Raw genomic sequence first — 22,686 nt, 5'->3', positions numbered from 1 at the left:
TTGGTTTTGAGTTTGGGTACAGTCTTTTCTGTTTAATCTCAGCTAACTGTCAGAACATTCAATAACTTCGGCATCTTCTCAGTATTCACGCATGTGTTAAAACAGGAAATATTCAACAACATGTTAATTTCTGACAGCTGGATAACCCATTATTTTACTGGACTAGCCAATGCTCTGTATTATCAAAATACAGGCAACTATAGTTGACCTCTATAATTTCAATAATCAGGTATCAGCTATTTTATTTTATTAAAATAATCGGAGGAAAAAGGGAAGAGGATATAGAGTACTCAAAGAAGAAGGGATATCATGAAAAAAAGGTACAGCAATGAGAATGTATAATGGTATGTATGAATAAGCATAAGCGATCTGGTATTGCCAAAGCAGCATGACAATGGTAGACATTGTCAGGAGTATCTAAATAGGAACCTCAGATCTTGTATGCCATACTAGAAGGCTAAACTTTATCCTATAGGAAACAGGAAAAACTAAAAGGTTTTGTTAAAGAAAGGAAAACAATGATCAATTTTGGGGGAAAACTCACTCTGGCAATTATGTAGCTGATGAATATGAGGGGAAAAAGATTGAAGGCTGAGAGAAGAGTTATGAAGACATTGCAAAAATACAGGAGAGGGACACTGAAAACCTGGAGTGATACAGTAGTAGAATAAATAGAAATCAGTGACATATTCAAAATCACTTTAGAAAGCAAGTTTTTCAGAAATTACAGGGGCTGAGGGAGAAGGGTGGAGTCAAGACTGACTCTCAGGTTTCTAGTACAGGTGACCAGGTGACTAGCAAGAAAATATGAACAGGGCCAGTTTTAAGGGAAAATAATGAATCCTACTTCATACATGTTCAATTTGAGGCACCTGCAGAATATCCAGAGAAACAAGCTGAAGTCAGGTGAGAAAGCTAAGCTAAAGATGAAGGCCTTGGCTGGGCTCAAAGGCTCAGCCTGTCATCCTAGCACTTTGGGAAGCCAAGGTGAGTGGATTGCTTGAGCCCGCTGGTTCGAGACCAGCCCGGGCAACTTGGTGAGAACTCGTCTCTACAATAAAACAAAAATTATCCAGGAGTGATAGCATGTACCCATAGTTCCGGCTACTTGGAAGGCTGAAGCAGAAGGATCGCCGGAGCCCTGCAGGTCGATGCTGGGGTGGCCGTAAGCATGCCTCTGCATTCCAGCCTGGGCAACGGAGTGGAACTCCAACTCAAAAATAAATAAATAAACAAATAAATAAATAAGGAGATACGAACATAATCAGGATACTGAAGATGTTAAGAACTAACAACAGTAGGACAACAGGTCACTGATATTTAAGGGATAGGCAGAGGAAGCAGAGTCATGAAGAAAAAAGAAGAGAAACAACCAGCAAATAGAGTACATAGTCCACATTTTGAGTTTTGCTGAGAGTAGAGAAGAAGGAAGGGATGATAAGCTAGGCAGGAACAAAAGAGAACAGGGAATCAGAGACAACTGTCAAGAATTTTTTTCTCTTAAAATAGAAGATACCTGAACATGCTTATAGAGTATAAGAAAGAAGTCCTAGAGCTGAAGAGGTTGAAAATCTCTACTAGGACTTTGTCCTAGAAGAAACTGACAGGAATGAGCATTGAAAAGCTTCTGGGCAACATGGTGAGACCTAGCCAGGTTCAGTGGCTCAGCCTGTAATCTCGCGCTTTGGGAGGCTGAGGTGAGTGGATTGCCTGAGCCCGCGGGTTCAAGACCTGCCTGCGCAACTTGGCAAGCCCTCATCTCTACAATAATTCAAAAAATTAGCCGGGCGTGGTAGTACACGTCTATAGTTCCAGCTACTTGGAAGGCTGAGGTGGAAGGATTGCCGGAGCCCAGCAGGTCAAGGCTGCAGTGGCCAGGAGCAGCCACTGCATTCCAGTCTGGGCGACAGAGTGAGATTCCAACTCAAAAAAAAAAAAAGTAATAAAAAAAAAACATAGTGAGACCTTATCTCTACAATAAATCAAAAAATTAGCCAGGCATGGTAGCGAGCGCCTGTAATTCCAGTTACTTGGAAGGAGCCAAGTAGGTCAACGCTGGGGTGGCGTGAGCATGCCACTGCACTACAGCCTGGGCAACAGGGTGAAGACTCCAACTCAAAAAAAAGAAAAGAAAAGAAAAGCTTCTCAGAAGGCTGTTTGATACTAGCTTGATTCCAACTGTTTACCACTGGTAGGGACATATTTACTTCACTATAGTTGCACTAGTTTACTTTTGCTTATAGAGTTTAATTATAACGAACATTAGGTACTTTTCTTATGTGATTATCCTATCTCTGTTGTTAAATTGTAAAGAGGGTGGAATTGTGCAATTCTATTTCTTTCGATATCAATGTATAGCATCAGGCATAGTGTATTATACAAGGTAAGGGCTTGATAGATGTTGCTGAGCATTAAAATCACTAGCCTCCAGGATGCTGAGTAGAAAGGGTAAAGAATTCAGGATAGAGAACAGTTTTAAGTCCCACCCAGTTCTGACTACTTAATAGCTTTGTGCCTTCAGGAAAGTCACTGTATTTCTCTGGGACTCAAATGTCTTCATCTATAAAATAAGATATTAACATCTATACTACTTGAAGTACAGGGTTACTGGAAAGTCCTAAAATATACAAATGTACTACTTTGTTTACAAAGCTTTTGTAACACTCTAAAATATAGAAATGTTAATATAAGAGGAAGTTGTAGTAAGTAGAAAGTACACAGACATAGAAAACTTAGCCTCTCATAAGCTGGGTAAAATGTAAGACAGTTACTTAATCTCTCTCTAATTTTCTCACCTATGTATGGTCTGAACTTTCCTCTCAGGTTTGTAATAGGAATTTGAAAAAAGTATGAATATAAAAGTGGTCATTAAACTTGGCTCATTTCCTAGATTACTACTAGGATCATGTCTACTTTGTGAAAACAATTTACAGATGACTAGAACACTGCAGAAGCTCACTGAGCACATGCCCATCCACTGAACAACAGTTTTGTCTATACAGTCTACCAAAGTGTGCATATAAATGGAATATATTTCATAATGAATATATCACAAGTCACCTTGAATATACAGGACTGCCCTCTGTTCAAGGTTCTCATTTGTAAGCTTGAGGATAGAGCATGTTTTAGTACAAGACAGTTTGTTCTTTCTACCCACACTAAGTAGTGTCTGCATAGCTGCTGCCCTCCATTTCAATCCTGACTGTGTCAAAACTGAACTGTGTGTTCATCTAGGGCTTCAGGACCTTTGGGCTGAAAGATCCTTTTTCAGTGTAAACTTCTCACTGCCAACAGCAGATAACATAGAGAAGATGCTATGCCACTACCAACAGGCACCATACCTCCTGTCAAAGACCTGTTTCAAACAGAATACCAATAGAATTTCTGAAAATGCTTAACAAAAAAAGTCAAAGGAGTTTCATTGCTATCTTCCATATAATCAGCAGTTCAAAAGAATAAGACGTGTGTGGGAAGGGTGAGCTGTCACTGTCAAAATAATGCTCACCAAGTTTAAGCAGCAGCTTTCATCTGGAGGCTTCGGAACCACTTAAACTCAAACTTCTACAATTCAAGGGCAATAATCTTATACATAATTTAAATACAGACAAAACAAAAGATGGTAAGATTAAAGGCATATCCAAGTGAAGATAAGTCCTAGTTAACAAGCAAACATGGGAACCTAAGTGTTTTTCCTCATGGCCCCATGTTTTAATAATTATTTCAACTAGTCAGGATTTTTTTTTTTTAATTCTTTTTTTTTTTTTTAAGACTGAAAAGCAATACCAGGCGCCTTCACTGATCATTTTCCAGGATACTCTACTGGACCAGCTTTCCAGGAATGCAGATGGTGTGCACATTAATACATGCGTTTTGAATTAGAACATTAAGATTGCAAAATGGATTGGTAACATAAATCTACTCAAAATCTGCTGGGGAAGTTTGAGAAGGAACAGTAGGTGGGAAAGGAAGGCTGAAAACCAAATAGACTTAAAAATGAGGAAATGCAGGATGGAAAAAGATCTTTGGAACCTTTTAAAAGGTTTTGAGGGTGGGAGGGTAATCTATGACATTCTGGAAATAACAAGCGTCAAATTACATCAGACTACTTCTATAGTTGGCAGAGTTCTAATGCATTTGTAAAACTGTTCTGAATTGGTGGTGAAAGCCAGGGAGCCAAGAATCTTGGGTGATGTTGCTTGGTTCCATTACCAAGTTGTAGAGTGTGCCTGTGAAAATCTCAATTCCTTTGTGCCTCAAGATCCTGACTATAATATGCCCTTGTAAAGTGCTTGGAAAAAGTCAGAATAAAGCACAAGTTGGAGGATAAAGTGCTTAGTACCTTTTTGCCAAGTGGATTAATATCAGAACATCCAGTCACCTAAGACTCTCAATTGCTATCAAACATTTTGTACTTTATGTTTTCAATAAAAGGGTCAGGTCAAAATTATTATGAAACTTAACACAACTGAAAACAGAAAATAGGCCATGTCTGACCACTAACACTGGAATACATACCAGACATATCCTTATGTTGATATACTCTCAAAGGCATGGTTGAGATCAGTATTGATTTCACAAAGAAACAATGCAGAGGAGTATACATCATTAAGTGTAAACACTACCAGCCTCACTCAAAACTTCCAAAAGAGAAATACTAACCCACAGAGTGCCAAAATATAAATTTTACATCTTATAAAAATAGACCTATCTGCTTGTATATGCACAGACTATCTCCAGAAGGATAAAAAAGTAACAACAATGAACTCCAGAGAGAAAACATGAAGAACAACAGTACAAAAGGAGCTTTGTTTTTCAATCTCTATCCTTCTGAACCACTTGAACCTATGAGATGCACACTTTTCAAAATGCAAAATATTTTTAAGTAACATATCTAGAAATGACCTAAAATTTTGTCAAAGGACTTTTTCATTTCTATTTTTAAGATTCCACATTGGAAATTTTGTATGTGGAATATCAGAACTAATTTAAAAAGTAATCGATGCCAGATGTGGTGGCTCACATCTATAATCTCAGTAGAGGCAGGAGGCAGAGGCAGGAGGATCATTTGAGCCCAGGAGTTTGAGACCAGCCTGGGCAACATAGTGAGACCTTATCTCTATTAAAAACAAAACAAAAAACAAAAATTAGCCACTTGTGGTTGTACATGCCTGTAGTCCCAGCAACTTGGGAGGCTGAGATGTAAGGATCCCCTGAGCCCAGGAGTTGGAGGCTGCAGTGAGCCATGACTGTGCCATTGCACTCCAGCCTGGGTGACAATGAGACTCCAACTAAAAAAAAAAAACCAAAAACAAAAATTGGGGAGTGAAAAAGAAAAAAGAAATAAAATGAATGACCAAAGAGAAATAAATACTTTTGTAAAACAGTATCAGGACAGAAAAAGCAAGCAGAAACAAACAAACAAGCCTGAGCCAAACACACAATGAAGCTAAGCAGGAATGAGATGAAGGAAGGTCAGCTGCCAGGGTCACAGGTGTTCTGCTCTTCTTTACCATAGTGTTAACAAGGGCAAAGCAAAAGCTCCACTGTGGGCAGCACAGGGTCGGAAGTTCCCTTCCTGTGCTAGACAAGCTAAATGTGTCAGTATCCGTTACCTAGACCTTTCATCCAAATTACCCAAATATTTGCCAATTATTCTGACTCTGGAGCCATAAGCAAACCAGAAAGCGTGATGCCTTGGGATCCTTGGGAGTTTCTGGACTCCCTGTCACCTCTTACTGTGGAGACTAAGAAAGAAAGAAGAGGTGCTTCCTAGAGCAAGAAGCCACGCCACTCCAGCAATAGTAGGTAATTGGAAACTGATTTATGCTTTTGAAAAAGCATAAAATCACAATAATTCAATACGTGCATTAACTTAGAATGGCGATAAATCCTCAAGATGTTTTCATAGTTTTCACAAAAATGGAGAAAAGGACCCATTTATATACAACTAATCGATTGTATCTACTCATCAAAGAAGGGCAGAAAAAACCACACCCTAAAAGCTACCTGCCAACATTTTGCTACCAAATATTATAAAACAAAACTTAAACATTTTTGCCAGTTTCACCTTTAGGTTTCTATGCTCAGATGATATCTTACTCTTTGTTATCCACTTAGATACCTTCACAAGACAAGGAATTCATAAGACAAGGAATTCACAAGATTCCTTCACAAGACAATCTGAGAATTTCCTTACCAATCGTTTAATAAAAATGGAGTATAAATATATTTAGTTTTCTCTGCTATCTCCTTTGATAACTTTCTAAATGCTCCCAATTAGGCTTGTTTGCCCATTCTTTTATCTATAAAATGTGTGCCCTCATAGAGCTTAGTTTCATTTAGTTCAGTACAACAAACACATGCCAGACGCTAAACTGTAACAAACACTATACTAAGCACTAAAGAAAGTGAGAATGAATAAATCCCAAACTCTGTCCTCAGGGCATTCACCGTCTAGAAGTAAATATACAAGATAGCACATAACTAAAATAAGCCAGACAGACTGAACTAAACACAAGAAGCGAATAACTTTTGGAAGTGTGACCAAGGAAGTAGGCAAATCCTGAGCCATTCTAAACGACAAAGATTAGGCTACAAGGTGGGAGGGCATTCCAGGCACAGGAAACAACAGTACATGAACAGGCACAAGAGACCAGAGACGAGGGTTACTGGCAGTACTGCTAAAACAGAGTGTGTGTGGTGGGTGCTGGGGAGGCAGGTAACACGACTCTGACAGTGATCTGATCACAACTGACCTTACTCAGAGACAAAAGTAAGAAAAATTTTGATAGATTACTGTGAATAGAGCACAAAGATGAGGGTTACTGATCTTTATGCAGAATCTGGAGAGGTAAAAAATGATAATTTGGCCGGGCTCGGTGGCTCAGCCTATAATCCCGTGCCTTTGGGAGCCCGCAGGTTCGAGACCCGCCTGGGCAAGCAAGACCTCATCTCTACAATAAATCAAAAAAAAAAAAAAAAAAATTAGCCAGGTGTGGTAGCACGTGCCTGTGGTTCCAGCAACTTGGAAGGCTGAGGCGAAAGGATCGCCGGAGTCCAGCAGGTCGAGGCTGCGATGGCCGGGAGCGGCCACTACACTCCAGTCTGGGCAACTGAGTGAGACTCCAACTCAAAAAAAATGATAATTTAAAAATCAGTAAAGGACTGGGAAATTAGGAGTTTGTTCACCATAGAGGAAGTATTTTCTACCATAGCTCTACTATGGTTTCTACCATAGTATAGGGAGTTCAGTAAATAAATAAGCAGAGATAGGGGGTATCAACCATGCCTTTGAGAGGCTAAAATGAAACTGGAAGAAAACCAAGGGTTAAGACAGAGTTAAAAAAAAAAAAGGATAAGAGAGAAATTTATAGGCTGAGTTTGGGGGTGGGGAGAGGTAATCAGTAACTAAGAAAACAGAGTCTGAAGAGGAAAACTTCCTAAATATCCTCAGACAAACACTGAGATTATTAGCATTCTCAATTTTTGCAAGTTTGGGGTTTTTTTCTAAAGTTCATTTAACTTTCACTTTGTGGAGTCCTCTTCTAACTGTCTCCAGTAAGCTTTCTTTTTTTGAACAATTCCCCACTGTATGCAAACTCTGCCAGATTCTTGGACATTTTAGGCAGCTGGAATTTCTTTTTGCTTTCTAAAGCAGTCTTCCTGATCCTCAGCATAAGTGTATTCCCCTCAAAATAGAAGATATCTCTGGGAAAGTACATGTATGAGTTATAGATCTTTTCCTCTAAGTAATATCAAATAAGTCAATGAATAAAAGCTTATTAATAAGCTTTTAAAAATATGTGTTTTTAAAAAATTTCCAAATGAAAATAAGCAAACAATGGCAAAATCAGTAACCTCTTCCATGTAGTTTCCCTTCTGATTAGCTAAGCTAATCATGTACATAAGTATTATCAAAAGCCTTCCAGAGATGAAGCATATTTAGAGCCACAGTCAAACCAGGAGACTTTGATCAACCAATTTAGCAAGTAAGTTAAACCTGAGGATGCACCTTATGGTATACATCCTTCCAGACCATTTTTTTCATGCCATGTATGTACTTATTTTTTACAGAAAGATTAATTTACTTTTAGACATACAGTTTTAGAACCTGCCTTTTTGCTAACTAGGTCATGAAAAACCTTCCATGTCAATAAGTATATATCTACGTAAGCATTTTAAAGGTTTATAAAGTATTCCATTAATAAGCTTTTGTAGCTGAATTGGTGAATGACAGCTATCTCCCCCATATAAATGCACAGTGACATTGTCCAAGTCAGTGTAATTAAGCTGGACTGTCTCATTCTGCATGGCACTTCTAATTTCATTTATCCTAAATGAATTTCATTTATCCTAAACCTGTGATTCTCAGTTATTGCCCCTGACCATTATGTAATATATGTAAGTGGATGCCCTCTTTGGATAAAAAGGAAAACAAACTAATTCTAAAAAACTTTTAGAACTTTTCTGTAGAATTATAATTAGGCAATTCACTAACTTAACTCTTAGCGTTCCAAATGCAAAACTTGAGTATAGCTGATAAATACCTTATCATACTACACCATGCCACCACGATTTCACACCCTACTAAGAACCACCCTACATCTCAAAGTCTCTTTCTCAACTGTATAGTATACTACATCTGAGTCTCATAATGTGGCACAACAACTTTTCTTGGTAAGAGATTTAAAAAATATCTAACACTGCCAGAAGAAATGTGAATTCAGACTCCTGATCATTCCTTGAATTATACTATAAGTAGGGCACTGGCTGCCCTATTTTCTTAATAGTACTATGCTTCTTCTTTAAAATACCACAAGCATAAAAACCTATCCAAAAAATTCTTTATTTCACTGTTTTAGTGACAAAAATAATCTAAAACCACGACTATATTATCAGTGAGAAGTACAGCTTCAGAGCTGTCTATATTTTCTACTAAAGAACTACACTGCATAAAAGGGACTTAGGTGTTAGACAAAGAGACAAAGTTTTCTCCTCCATAAATGCACATCAGCAAATATGCCTAACTCTCATGTCCACTGTATGCAAACATAGCACTTGGAATTTCTGATCCAAATACACTAGCCCAACAATTTTAAGATTTTGTTGAGAAATGTGAGGGGAGGAAAATTTTTAAGAAAATACTACTATCTAGACTGAAGTATCCTTTCTTTTTTTTTTTTTGAGTTGGAGTTTCACTCTGTCGCCCAGACTGGAGTGCAGTGGCCGCTCCCGGCCACTGCAGCCTCGACCTGCTAGGCTCCGACAATCCTTCCGCCTCAGCCTTCCAAGTAGCCAGAATTACAGGCACGCACTACCATGCCTGGCTGATTTTCTTTGTTTTTAATTGTAGAGATGAGGTCTCGCCAACTTGCCCAGGTGGGTCTCGAACCCGCGGGCTCAGGCAATCCACTCACCTCATCTCCCAAAGCGTGGGATTACAGGCTGAGCCACCGAGCCCGCCTTGAAGTATCCTTTATGTGTGAAAGATTTCTAAACACTTTTTTCTTGATTTCCATAGCCTCTCACTGTCCAAAAATGTTAGTTTAAATCAGCTGTCTATATCTCGATTAGACACAACAAAAAAAGGTTAACATTCACTATACCCTTTACTTCAACTACTTCCAAGAAGAATTACACACACACCCACACACACACAAACCCCCAACTCCTTCACAAACAAATTTGCATCCACCCCTACCTTTTTACTTGGCCCAGATTCAATATGAGAAAATTCCAAGGCTTTAAAGTTGCATTTACTCAAAGTAGGATTAGATACATATACTCTTGAACCACAGTTCCCAAACCAAGTATCCCCATACTGAGATTAAAAATCATACTAAAGTCTAGTAATTTTCCACAACCACTCTCTGAAACAAACTAAACTATCTTATCTCTATTTACAGGATATGAAACTGAGGGGACTTGCTCAGGTTTGTGTGGCCCTACCAATATGCTAAGTCATACCTTCAGTAGCCCTAATCTGTTGAGTCATGGCATCTTTACCAAAAAAGGAGAATTTCAAGTCAACAGTATATAGCACCACACACAAATCATAGAAAATCTAACTTACTAAAATGTATGAAAACCACTACACCCCAAATATCTCTTATAACAACATCAAAGTAACTGAAACAAAAAAAGTAAGCAGCAGTACTAACTGGCCTAGTCACCAAATGAGAAAAATTATTTTCAACTTCCCAATCCTTCCAAAAAGCAATGAGCATTTTTCTTGAATAAATCATGTTTATCAGAAGAAAACTGCATATATATATTTTCTTTCTGCTGTGAACATACAAGCTTAATGTCATTACTTAGCCGTTTACAGATTACTCTCATTATCTCTGCTCATGAGCAGCTACAAAAGCTATCACGTTAAGGAAAAGCCTCATTAGGAACAGACTCTATAGCCTTCCAGAGTTTACAAACCACTCTTGCTAATAACCAGGGATTACAAGAATGTTAAAATATCAGCCACACAGAGGTTGCAAAAGCTTGCAAGCCATTAAAAAAAAAAAAGGCACTAGCCCCTTCCACACGTAGTGCTATGACAGCATTGCCCAATGGTAATAAGTGCTGGCTCTAGAACTAAACTGCCTGGATGTAAATCCTGACTCCACTACTCTGTGTGACTATGGGCAAGTCACTTAAGTTCTCCAAGCCTTCACTTACTCATCCACAAAAAGGGGTAATAGTCTTTAACTCCTGGCTCACAGGGTTGCTGAACAATGAAAGGAGATAATATAGGCAAAAAGTGTTTAGCACAATGTCTGGCACATGGAGTGCACCTAATAAATACTAGTTTACTATTACTTCTACTTCTACTGCTGATGCTATTCCTACTACTACTGCCATCACCAGCTGATGAACATAGCAGCATGAATGTCAAGCTGGAGAACTTACTTGCAATTTTTGTCAAATAATTTTTAGGTCGCTGGGACACTGCTAATTAATGTCCATTCATGATTCAGAAGTCTGACATTTATAATGCTATTTCTCCTAAACTGGAAGATCTTGGCCTCACCTCTTTATGTGTCTAAATTGTATGCATCCTTCAACATAGTACTCAAAATATACTTTAGAGATGAAGGCTTTTCAGATACCTGTTGCCATAACGAAGTTTCAGCTGAGCTCATGGTATCTAGTGCCTTAAAATATTCATGCGCATATTGGTACGTCACCACTATTTCTCATGACATTTCATAGTGATGTCATTTTCATGTGTTTATGTCTTGTGTCCTCAAATTGTATAGCTCTTGATGGTAAGAACCACATCCTAATGCTTTTTGTATCTATTATATACTGGAACTTTGCACATAATTGGCACCCAGTAAGCTTGCTAATTGATAGCTTTTCTCATCACTTCTGATTGTACATATCGAAAAAATTTTATAAAATTTGAAAAGTAGGTTTATTATTAAAGTCTGAAATCATGGTACCTTATAAACAAAAATTCTTCACAGCTATGGCTAGAATACATAATTATGTCTACTCTACGAGGATTCCAAAAGTCAGAGGTGACATGATGGAGCAAAGTATCAGCAGCAAAGTAAGAAATACTCGCTAACTACTACAATTAAATTCTTCTGCAAAAACCACAACCGCAATACATTTAATACTGAATATGTGATTTGTATACCCCTACTATACCCTATAATTCATATGCAAGAGTTGGTAATGTATGCCATACTTCAGAACAACAGGCATTGTTCAGTAACTACAGAATATATGTACATGGCTGATAGGAATGTAAATGATACAGCTGGTATGGAAAACAGTACAGCAGTTCTTCAAAAACTTAAACATAGAATTACAATGACCCAGCAATTCCATTTCTGAATATATACTCAAAAGAATCAAAAGCAGTAGTTCATACCAGCATTATTCACAACAGTCAAAAGGTGGATAAATGAATAAACAGAATGTCTCTCACACACACACACACACACACACACACACACACACACACACACACACACACCAAATGGAACATTAAGCCTTAACATGAAAGAAAACTCTGACACATGCTACAACATGTATGAACATTGAAGACACGATGCTAAATGAATTAAATTCCACACAGAAGGACAAATCTTGTATGATTCCACTTATATAAGATACCTAGAATGGTCAAATTCATTAACCTTTTGCACTCAGATATCTCACAGATCAACTACCAGCAACTTAACCACACTTTTTAATGAAATAGTGAAAAATGAATCACTTCATATTAAATAGCATAGCATTAGAACCAATCATTTTATTGGAATGATATTTGGTTTACAATGGAATTTTTGGACATTGAGGAACTTACCTACGACAAAAAAATCAAAATTTTATATTGTATATTTTTCTAACATGTGGTAATGTGTAAAAAAGTCACCAACATGCATTGCGGGTTCACTGACACATGTTGGGTAATAGTAATTCATTTGACACCTTCCACTGGTGTTTTTCTAGTCAAGCAATGCAGTCTCATTTTCTTTCTTCCCCATTAATAATATGCAATTTATTGTGCAGTCTATTGTTCAAAGACAATGTGAAAGGACATTTTCTTTCTACGTAATGCCAGCTATATTTTTCAAACATATATCTCACTATATATTCCATCTCTTTATTTGTTTTTTCATGCAATTTGAATGGAAAACTTTAAGGAAACATATATGTTTGAAATACTTGCACTGGCATAAGTTTGTCCTGTATAATCATCAGCAATCTCTTTATGTCCCTTGAGAGGTGACATCCAAATACAAAGGCTTAAGACAGAAACTAGAATCGTGGTTGCCAGAAGCTAGGGTACCTGGGGAACGGGGCGTTATCAACTAATTCACACAAAGTCTGAAAAAGTGAAGAAATTCTGGAGATGGATGGTGGTAATGGTTGCATAACAATGTGAATGTACTAAATGCCACTGAAATGTACACTTAAAATGGTACTTCTTATATTATGTATATTTCACAATAAATTTTCAAATTAAAAAATAAAGTATATGCTATATAAAAAGATGAATATAGGTTAAGTCCAAAATTTCTGTTTCTAACTCTCTCAGCACACTTATCAAATCAATGAAAACAATTCACTTGAGGATCTTAAATCATGAGAGATATAATAGCCAAGTCTTTATTTTTATTTATTTATTTATTTATTTTTTTGAGTTGGAATCTCACTCTGTCACCCAGACTGGAGTGCAGTGGCCGCTCCCGGCTACCGCAGCCTCAACCTGCTGGGCTCCGGTGATCCTTCCGCCTCAGCCTTCCAAGTAGCTGGAATTACAGGCGTGCGCTACTGCACCCAGCTAATTTTTTGATTTATTGTAGAGATGAGGTCTCACCAAGTTGCCCAGTACCCTTTGGAGACTGAAATTTAAATATTAACTCTTTTAGTCCCTCATTCACTAAGTGCATTTATTAAGACTCGCTTGAGATCTGACTTTATGATATAGCCTATCCTCATTTATCTCTTTCTTGGAATCTTTTACAAACATCCATGAGGAAAAACGTCACTAAATGAATGAGGGACTAAAAGAGTTAATATTTAAATTTCAGTCTCCAAAGGGTACCTGCCTTTACAAAATTTATGCTTTAAGTTATTAATAACATCTATGAGAAAATATGATCCTCATTTAAGATTGTCATATAATAAAGGTTTAATAACTTAGATTCCTTTTCAGCATTCTAAGAGTTGCAATTCTTCCCTAAAATTATTTGCTTCAAACATTTACCTATGAACTAAATACCATGATTATAAAAATAATAAAAGTATTTTTAAAAAAGAATTTTCTGTATTGAGATAATGGTATCTGTCAATCAGAACACTTAGTATTTGAAAGATTCATTGCATTATTCTCTTAAAATAAAATGCTATAAAGATATGTGTAAGTATGTCAGAGGGGTAAGTGCTAAAGCTAACGGTTTCCTAAAAAAACTATTTTCTCCCACCATTTCATAGGTTGAGCCTCATTCTTCACAAAGTCCATATTTGCAAGTTCATCTACTTGTTAAAATTTGCTACCTCAAAATCAATACTTAGAGAATTTGTGTGTTCACTCACAGATACACACAGTAACAAAAATTTGAGTTACTCAGCACACGTTCCTAGCTAAGGTAGAACAAGGTAAAACTAAGCTGTCTTGTTTTAGCTCTTATCATGTAAACAAGTGTCCTTCTGATTACCATCTATCTGATGCCATACTTTTCATATTTTTGTGCATTTCGTTGGTGACATTACTATTTAAAATGGCCACCAAAGGGAGTGTTGAAATATGCCTTATTGAGAAAACACACAATTAGATAGCTTCATTTAGGCTTGAATTACAATGCTGTTTGCAGTAAATTCAATGTTAACAAATCAATAATACAGATTAACTAAGATGTCTTTAAACACAAACACATATAAGACAGAGTTATACAGTGATCACTTGACAAACATGCTACATCCAGAGGCTCGCAGGAACCTAACCCTGTAATTCCTCTAGGAGTAACACTTTCTATACTCACTAACTCACTGTTCATGGCAACTTTACATAAAAGCATTGTGAAGAACAAAAATCAACTGTATTTTGTTAAGGAAAATAACTCTGGGGAATGAAAAATAGACTCATGAAATGGAAAAGGAGTCCAGAAACAAGCCCATGTAAATATGCTAGGAAGTCACATAGAGATCAATAAGAAAAAAATTAAACTATTCAATAATTGGTACTTGGACAGTGAATAACAAGCTGGGGGGGAAAATGAAACAGAATCCTTACAACACAGAAAAAATTCCAGATAAAATATGAAAGCAAATTTTATTTCCTTCAGAAGAAAGGAGTAGTTTGTTTCTCACAGGAAAAGAGCTTTCTGATCTTGACTTAGAGGAATATTTCATAAACAAAACATTTTGAAAATCCATATAAAAAGTTGACTAGTAAAATGAAAAACTTTTGATCATCAAAAGATATTAGAAACATAAGAAGGCAAGCCAGAAACTGGAAAAAGGGTACTTGTAACAGAATTAATATAGAAAACTCTTAAAAACAAAAAGAAAAAGGTAAATAACCCAACAGAAGATAAACAAAAGGCATGAACAAGTATTTAATAGAAAATAAAATCCATATCATTAATAAATGTATGTAAAAGGTGCTCAAGTTCAATAATTTTCAGAGACAAAAATTAAAATCTCAATGAAATAATATTTTGTATAAATAAGTAAAACTTTAAAACTCTGACAATACTAAGTGTTGGAGAATGTGTGGAAGAATAGAGACACAACCTCTGAAAACAACATATCACTAACTAGTAAAGCTGAAGATGCACATACTCTACCATTCAGCAATTCCACCTCTCAGTGTAAGCTCTATAGGAACTTAGACATGTACACCAGGAAACAAGTATGAGGATGTCTATAACAACAGTATTCTTTAAAATGGCAAAAATCAGGGGCCAGGCGTGGTGGCTCATGCCTGTAAATCCCAGCACTTGTCAACAAAAAATAAAAATAAAAAAATTAGCTGGGTATGGTGGTGGTGCATGCCTGTAGTTCTCACTACTCAAGAGCCTGAGGTGGGAGGACTGCTTGAGCCCAGGAGTTCCAGACTACGCTGAGCTATGACTGCACCACTGCACTACAGCCTGGGTGACAGTGAGATCCTGTCTCTATAAACAAATAAAATAAAATTGCAAAAATTCTAGTGGAAAAAGCCCTTACATCCAAAACAGGTAATTGGATAAATTACAATATATTCGTATAATGAAATGTTATACAGTATTGGAAATTAACAAATAATAGTTCGTTATGCCTGCTTCCTCATCAACACGAATGATTTTTCAAAAATAATGTTGATTTGTTCGCAAAGGACAGAAAACAAATGTAGAATGAGTAAAATAACTAATCACAAAATACATACATTCATACAAATTCAAAAACATGTAAAGTAATCATCTTATCATTTAAGGTCACATATATAAAAACTAAAGAAAAGTCAGAGAATAATAAACACAAAATTCAGAATAGTTGTATTCTCAGAGGATGGGATGATCAGAAAGACGCACACAGAGCAAAAACACAACTCTTGATTCCCTCATCCTCCTTCATTCATTCCTGTCTCTAGGTTATATTTGACTTTTCTCTTCTTCTTAAACCTTCATGTAAATAACCAGCAAGACCTATCAACATGACATGCAAAAACATCCAGTTCTGCCCAATTGTTTCCATTTCTGTTGCTTTACTCCAATTCAAGCCATCATCAGCCTCTCACTTGGACTTTTGCATGAGCCTCCAACCTGGTCTCTCCTGACTCTTGTACAATTAATTGTCCACAAAGCAGCCAAGTGATCTTTTCAAAATTTAAGTCAAATCATGTCCTTTAAACTCTCTAATGGCTTCCCTTCACACACAGAATGAAGTCCAAACTCTTCATCACAGTCTTCAAGTCTTAATTTCATCTGATCTTACCTCTCTAATCTCATTTTCTTTCACTCTTTTTCTAGCCCACTAAGCTTCAACCTCCTTGCCTTTCCACTTCTCAAATATACAAGCTGATTTCCCCCTATGGTCTTTGCATTCACGGGACTGCCCTTTTTCTGGCTCTTGACAGAGCTGCTTCATCTTAGCATTGAAGTCTCCAATTTAAACACAAATGTCACCTGCTCAAAGAGGCTGCTTTTGACCACCCCATCAAAATAGCAGTACTGTCACCATTAATCACTTCACCCTCTTTCATTCTTTACAGCACTTACCACAATGTGTTAGTTTAATATTTGTTCTCCACCAGAGCATAGGGCCCTCAAAGCAGGGATTGGTCAGTCCAGCTTAGTGTTATGCAGAGCAGTGTCTGGCACATGGCAACAAACATTTGTAGGATGAATGGAAAAGTGAATTTTACTTTCAGTAGACATGAAGTAGTATCTTCTGACAGTGAAATGAAAACCAAGTACGCCAATGAGGACTATATGGCAGAATGAGAAGAAAAATTCTGAAAATCACCAAAAAAGCATTATTCCAAGAACAGTTTCAGATTAAACAATACTTTTACAACAGTACTTGATATGTATCACATTCATAAGGATGACTAATGAACTATCAATGAAAGTTTTCACACAGTCTTAAGATCCTAAGTTTGGGGAATGTGTCACTTTAAATCTCCTGTTTTTAAACAAGCACTGTGATTAAAACATGGGCTTCAATGAGTCACATATTACTGTGTAATCTGAACAAGTTATTAACCTCTCTCCATGCCTGTTTCTTCACTTGTAAAATCAACCTATTAATAACTATTTCATAGAGTTATTCTCGGTGGCTCAGCCTGTAATCCCGCGCCTTTGGGAGGCTGAGGTGAGTGGATTGCCTGAGCCCGCGGGTTCGAGACCCACCTGGGCAGCAAGACCTCATCTCTACAATAAATCAAAAAATCAGCCGGGCGTGGTAGCGCATGCCTGTAATTCCGGCTACTCAGAAGGCTGAGGCGGAAGGATCGCCGGAGCCCAGCAGGTCAAGGCTGCGGTGGCTGGGAGCGGCCACTGCACTCCAGTCTGGGCGACAGAGTGAGACTTCAACTCAAAAAAATAAATAAATAAATAAATAAAATAAAATAAAATAAAATTTTTGAAGCCTCTGTTAAGTGCGTGGCATATAGTAAGTGGAAAGCTATAGTCATTACTGTGAAAGCTGAGAGCAGAAAAGTTCAGATAAATAGGAGAGCTGATATGTGTCAAATAAACAAACATCTTCCTTCTTTAGCAAAGGTGGGAACACATGCCAGGGCTGAGTCCTTTTCCCTCTAAGAACACAAATGTACATAAAAGTATGGACAAAGCACTTTGAGAAAAGAGGAAGTGATTACTTTCACTAAGGTTGGTCACATGCAAAACTAAGTCTTACAAGAGAATTCACCAGATGAAAAAGAGGAGAAAGAAGGTTTATAGGCACAAATGAGTGAAAGAGATGCAAATTAAAAATGTATAGTAGCTAGTGTATAGTGTGTGTGGGAGGAGGGCTGGAAGATAAAAGACAGTAGGGCCAGGCACAGGGGCTCACATCTGTAATCCCAGAACTTTGGGAGGCCGAGGTGGATGGACTACTTGAGCCTGAGTTCAAGACTAGCCTGAGGAACAACACAGTGAGACCTCGTCTCTACAAAAAATTGAAAAATTAGCCAGGCATGGTGGCATCTGCCTGTAGTATCAGCTACTTAGGAAGCTGAGGTTGAGAAACCGCCAGGGCCCAGGAAGTTCCTTCCAAGAAGGCAAAACACATTATAGGTCTATGACCTATTAACCTAAATAGAAAATATTTTAAGCCTGAATTATTGAAATCATGAGCAAAGAATGACCTGGAAACTCTTCTCACGACCATGTTTCATTACTGTGATGATCACTGTTATGCTAATCATCATTACAAGAGCAGATAAAATCTATAACAAGTTTACTACGTGCCACGCACTGTGTTGTTTTGTATGTATTACCTCATTTAATTCGCACAACACTCTTATAAGGATACCATCGACCCATTTTACAGATCAGAAAACTTAGAGATTATGGTCCCATGGTTAATGAGTGACAGAGCCAGATTAAAATCTGGGCTGACTTCAAGGACCTAAAATTAAACCGATCTGCTGAACTATTCATTAACATCACTTGCTCAAAAATTATTTGTGTACCTACTGTAATTTAAATTATCATGCTGGGTTAGTGAGTCTTAACTTCCTCTATACTAAAGGATCATGTTGTAGCGTGATAAGATGCAGATTTCTAGCCTTCACCAGAGAGCTGAGTTTTAACCATAAATTCAGTCAATTCTGAAGCACTTGGTCTGTGAACTATGTTCTGACAGACCCTGTACTGGATGTCCCACAGATTCAAGAATAGTTGACCCTCCTGTCCTCTAGGCTTACAATCTACAAGGGGATAAAAAACAAAGTACACAAACAATACAAAGCAATATAGGAAACACAGTACAGATAACACAAGCAAGAAAGACTTCACACTGGAGGGGTCATCTGAAATGAAACAAGTATGAGAAGGATTTCATGAGGAAAGAGAGTACATTTTGTACAGAGACTTTCAGGGATAATCTTACACACAAAGGAAGGTACAATGAGCAGAGAGGCCTTGGCAGGTGAAAGATCTGCATTTAGGAATGGAATGATGATGACAGAAAAAAAGGAGAGAAAGGCTACAGAAGATCAAAAATGTCAAGCTAAATACTATGGGCTTTATTCAGTGCCAACACTGAAAAACAGCTGGTTTTAAGGAGGAAAATGAAATAATCATAGCAATCTTCTTTGGAACAGTACTCTCGTGGAGTTATGAGCCAAACTATGAGAATAGTTAGGTTATTATCATTCTAATCCCAAAGAAATAAAAAAGTAGGGTAACCTGAAAAAGGGAGAAATGGTAAATCATTTCTTCACCCTTTAAGTCCAAATTTAATCGCCATCAGTTTCACACTGTTTTTAGAATTTTTTCTTATATTGCTGTCTAGGCCACAATATATAAAGAGCTCACTTATTTCAAATACAGCCCAGGACTAAGAGATTAGTAAAAGATTGGTAAACTGGCCTCTGAATAGGCAAATACATGTCACACACAAAAAAAGGGGGGGGGGGGAAGAATTACATAACAAATTAAATATCTGATTTCCAAACCAATAGCAGTTTGGAAGCAAAAGCTAGAAGAGGAAAAAAAGTCTGCTATAAGTAGACATACTTAAGAGTCTGAAGGTCAAGAGAAGAAAAAAAACTATTAAAAAAAACACACACAATCACTCAGGGTAACTTCTCCATAACTGTTTATTGACAAGTACACATGATTCCCAGAAAAATGAAATGAATAAGACTTCCTTGACATTCCAAACAACTACCACAAAAGAAAACCTTAAACACTCTTTAATGCTAAATATTTTTAAACAAATATTTACCTGATTAAAAGACAATTTTTAAAGGATGCCTGATACATGCCAACATAACCACTCTATCAGTAACCAAGATTTAGTCAATAAATAGTTAAAGAGAGAGATATTTTATAACACAAAGTTTGAAGATGATAGAATATTTTCATAAGGGATCTAATCAAGAGTGTGACCCTACTGATGAAGATTATTTTGGGGCAATTCTTTCCTAATGACTGTGTCTTTGAATTCTATGCTACAAATAAGATGAACTCATCTTCAACAAAAGGTAACACTATTAAACGGGTCTTAAATAATACCCTATAAATTTGCCTGCTGAAATTAGGCAACATCATTTGACACTCAATGTCCTGCAGCAATAGGCTGTGTGACAACTTTTCAAAGGATTTTAACTCTGCAATACATTAAGGGCTCTCCCTTTGTTCACCAACAGTCATTAATGTTTATTATGCATTAAAACGAGTTTTTCTAAGGACCTCGTGTAAAATTTTCACGGGGGAATTAAGATGTTAACTGATTCAAAGTTATATTTAGGCTTATGATTAAGTTTAAAATGTATACCAAAGCCATAAACTGTATACCTTTAATCATGTAGCAAAATGTATACCAAGTAATAATTACTTGAGTAAGAAGAGTTTGAGATGTCTTTAAATAGCAGAAATCAGTGTATCTTTACAACACTGGAACAGTAAAATAAAATTTCCTTAACTATGTTGTAGTGATAAAGCAACTAAATGGAACTAGGCCTCTCATCTTTCTTAGACACAGCAAAGGGTAGGAAAAATTAAAATACACACATAAGATTTCGTCAATCAAATGATCAGGCAACATTAATATATCAAAGATTATGGTACTTAAGAAAACATGAGTCAAATACGCGACGTTACAAACATCTAAACAACTGAAGCAGTCAATTGTACCTATCGGTCCCCTGTCTCTCTCAAAAAAATCTATCTTCTTAGAATCATCCTTGCTCTCTAGAAGCTTACAATATAGGGATGCTGAAAGAAGCTAAAGAAATGTGCCTCTGAAATAGTGTTTTTCAAACTGCAAGTTGGGACCTATAAACCAACTGATTGGATTTGTTAGTATTTTTTTAATGAAAGAGAATAAAATAGAAATTACCAGAATGTATCCCATGTAATAAGGGTAAATAATGCTTTGTGAAACTTTTTGTTCATACATAGGTATGTACTAAATCACAATGTAAGAGATGTACTTCTTACTGTTGAGGCATGTTTTGTTTTGTTTTGTTTTGTTTCCAAAAAGTTTGAAAGTTACTACCCTAGCGATCTAGGTCTAATGATTCAGGAAACAGACAATGTTTTCTTTAGTATTCAGCACCCACTTACACTCTCTTTGCTCAAGATGGACTGACGGAAACCTACTTAAGAACTCTACGGCAGCATAAACTGAACAGGAGCAAGTCCCAGCTGAGCCTTCACTAGACTTGAAACCACGGAGCTTCCCCCAAACAGCTCTAGGCATGCCTACAAGCTCTTTGTAACTTAGCAACCTTCAGAATAGAAGAAGGCTCCTCCTTTCTCCACGAACTGTATACAGTTCAACACTTCCAACCAACTTTCCTCAATACAACTTCTGGAATCACTGCGTCCCAAGAAAAGACAGTATTTAAATTTGCTCCCTTCGCCAATTCTCAGAAGGTCTTCCTAGTGGAGGGCCTCGAACTCTGTATCCCCTTCATTCTCAAGAGAGAAGCTCCACACAGATCCTTACTCTCCTCAAGACCCCAAGAAAGGGTACCTTCCTGCCAGCCCCCATCTTATTCCAAAGCCCTCCTTCTCAATGTCTCCCAGCTTGGGGGAAATCTATTTTCCCAAAGCCCTTATTAATTACCACATCCTTTTACCAGCCCCAGGAAGGAGCAGCCCTAGTGTTCCAGGAGCCGGTATGCCAACCCTTTCCGCACCAAACCTCCCTGGGACATGTCCTCTTTCGAGGGGGTTTCAGTATGTCAGAGACAAGTGTCCTACGTCCCCAGCAGCCCCAGACACCTCTCCAATCCTACCAGCCAGGGTGCATCCTCCCATCCCCCACGCCGGACCCCGTGAGAAGCCTGGATTCTCCCAGAACTCTTACAGACTCCACCACACGCCCTCCTCCAACCCGGGACCAGCCTCCCCCTCCCAGCCCTGCGCCCTCCCTGCTCCGCCCCAGCCCGGGCAAGGCCCCGTCCTCGCTCTGGGCCCAGGGCAGGTCTCCATCCCCACACCGCTCCGGGCAGACCCCGTCCAGCTCCGAGTCCTTTCCCGCGTTCCCTAGCACTGCGCCCTCAGGAGCGGCCCTCTGAGTCTCGGTTCCGGAGGGGAGCGCCTCGGGCCTGGAGAACCTGGCAGAGCCGGAGGGCCCGGCTCCACTCACCCCTCAGCCCGGGAGGCGGGGGAGCTGCTGCGGCTGCGCCTCTCCTCCCCCCTCCCGGCCACCGCCGTCGTCGCCGCTCAGCCTCGGGCCTGGTCCCGGCCGGCCCCGGCCCGGCTTCGCTTCACCTCGTCCCCCACTCCGGCCTCCGGAGCCCAGTGTCCTGCATTGACCCGGAAGCAGCCCTCCCGGCCCAACAACAACACGTGACCCCGCCGCACGTGTCACGTCCGCTGCGTGAATGGGAGGGGGCGCCGGAGGAGCGAGTCCTAGCTCACCGAGCTGGGGTTGCCATGGCGACGGGGATGGCGGTCCCGGTCTTCACCGAGAATACACCTCATCTCCTCCTGTTTCTCCTGCCACTCCATTGAGGGGACGCCCTCAGGTCCAAAGCAGAAGCAGAGATTGTCATAGCAGAGTGAA

The 22,686-nt window shown here is 38.4% G+C and overlaps 1 protein-coding gene across 2 annotated transcripts in view; it reads right to left on the bottom strand.

Moving 5' to 3' along the window:
• Positions 1-22,474, bottom strand: part of TBCEL (tubulin folding cofactor E like) — a 68,615-nt gene extending 46,141 nt beyond the window's left edge. Inside the window, exon 1 of one of the 2 annotated variants that reach the window (XM_008054273.1) lies at positions 22,392-22,474. The gene's annotated coding sequence lies outside the window, so the exon portion shown is untranslated. Of the gene's footprint in view, positions 1-22,266 lie in introns of both variants that reach the window. The other variant, XM_008054272.2, reaches the window with a different exon arrangement.
• Between the last annotated feature and the right edge of the window lie 212 nt (positions 22,475-22,686).

This window comes from Carlito syrichta, unplaced genomic scaffold (assembly GCF_000164805.1).
Source record: "Carlito syrichta isolate Samal-C Ts95f unplaced genomic scaffold, Tarsius_syrichta-2.0.1 Scaffold289350, whole genome shotgun sequence".
Lineage (NCBI taxonomy): Eukaryota > Metazoa > Chordata > Mammalia > Primates > Tarsiidae > Carlito > Carlito syrichta.
Note: the sequence above shows the minus strand (reverse complement) of the source record. Positions and strands in the feature narration are given on the sequence as shown.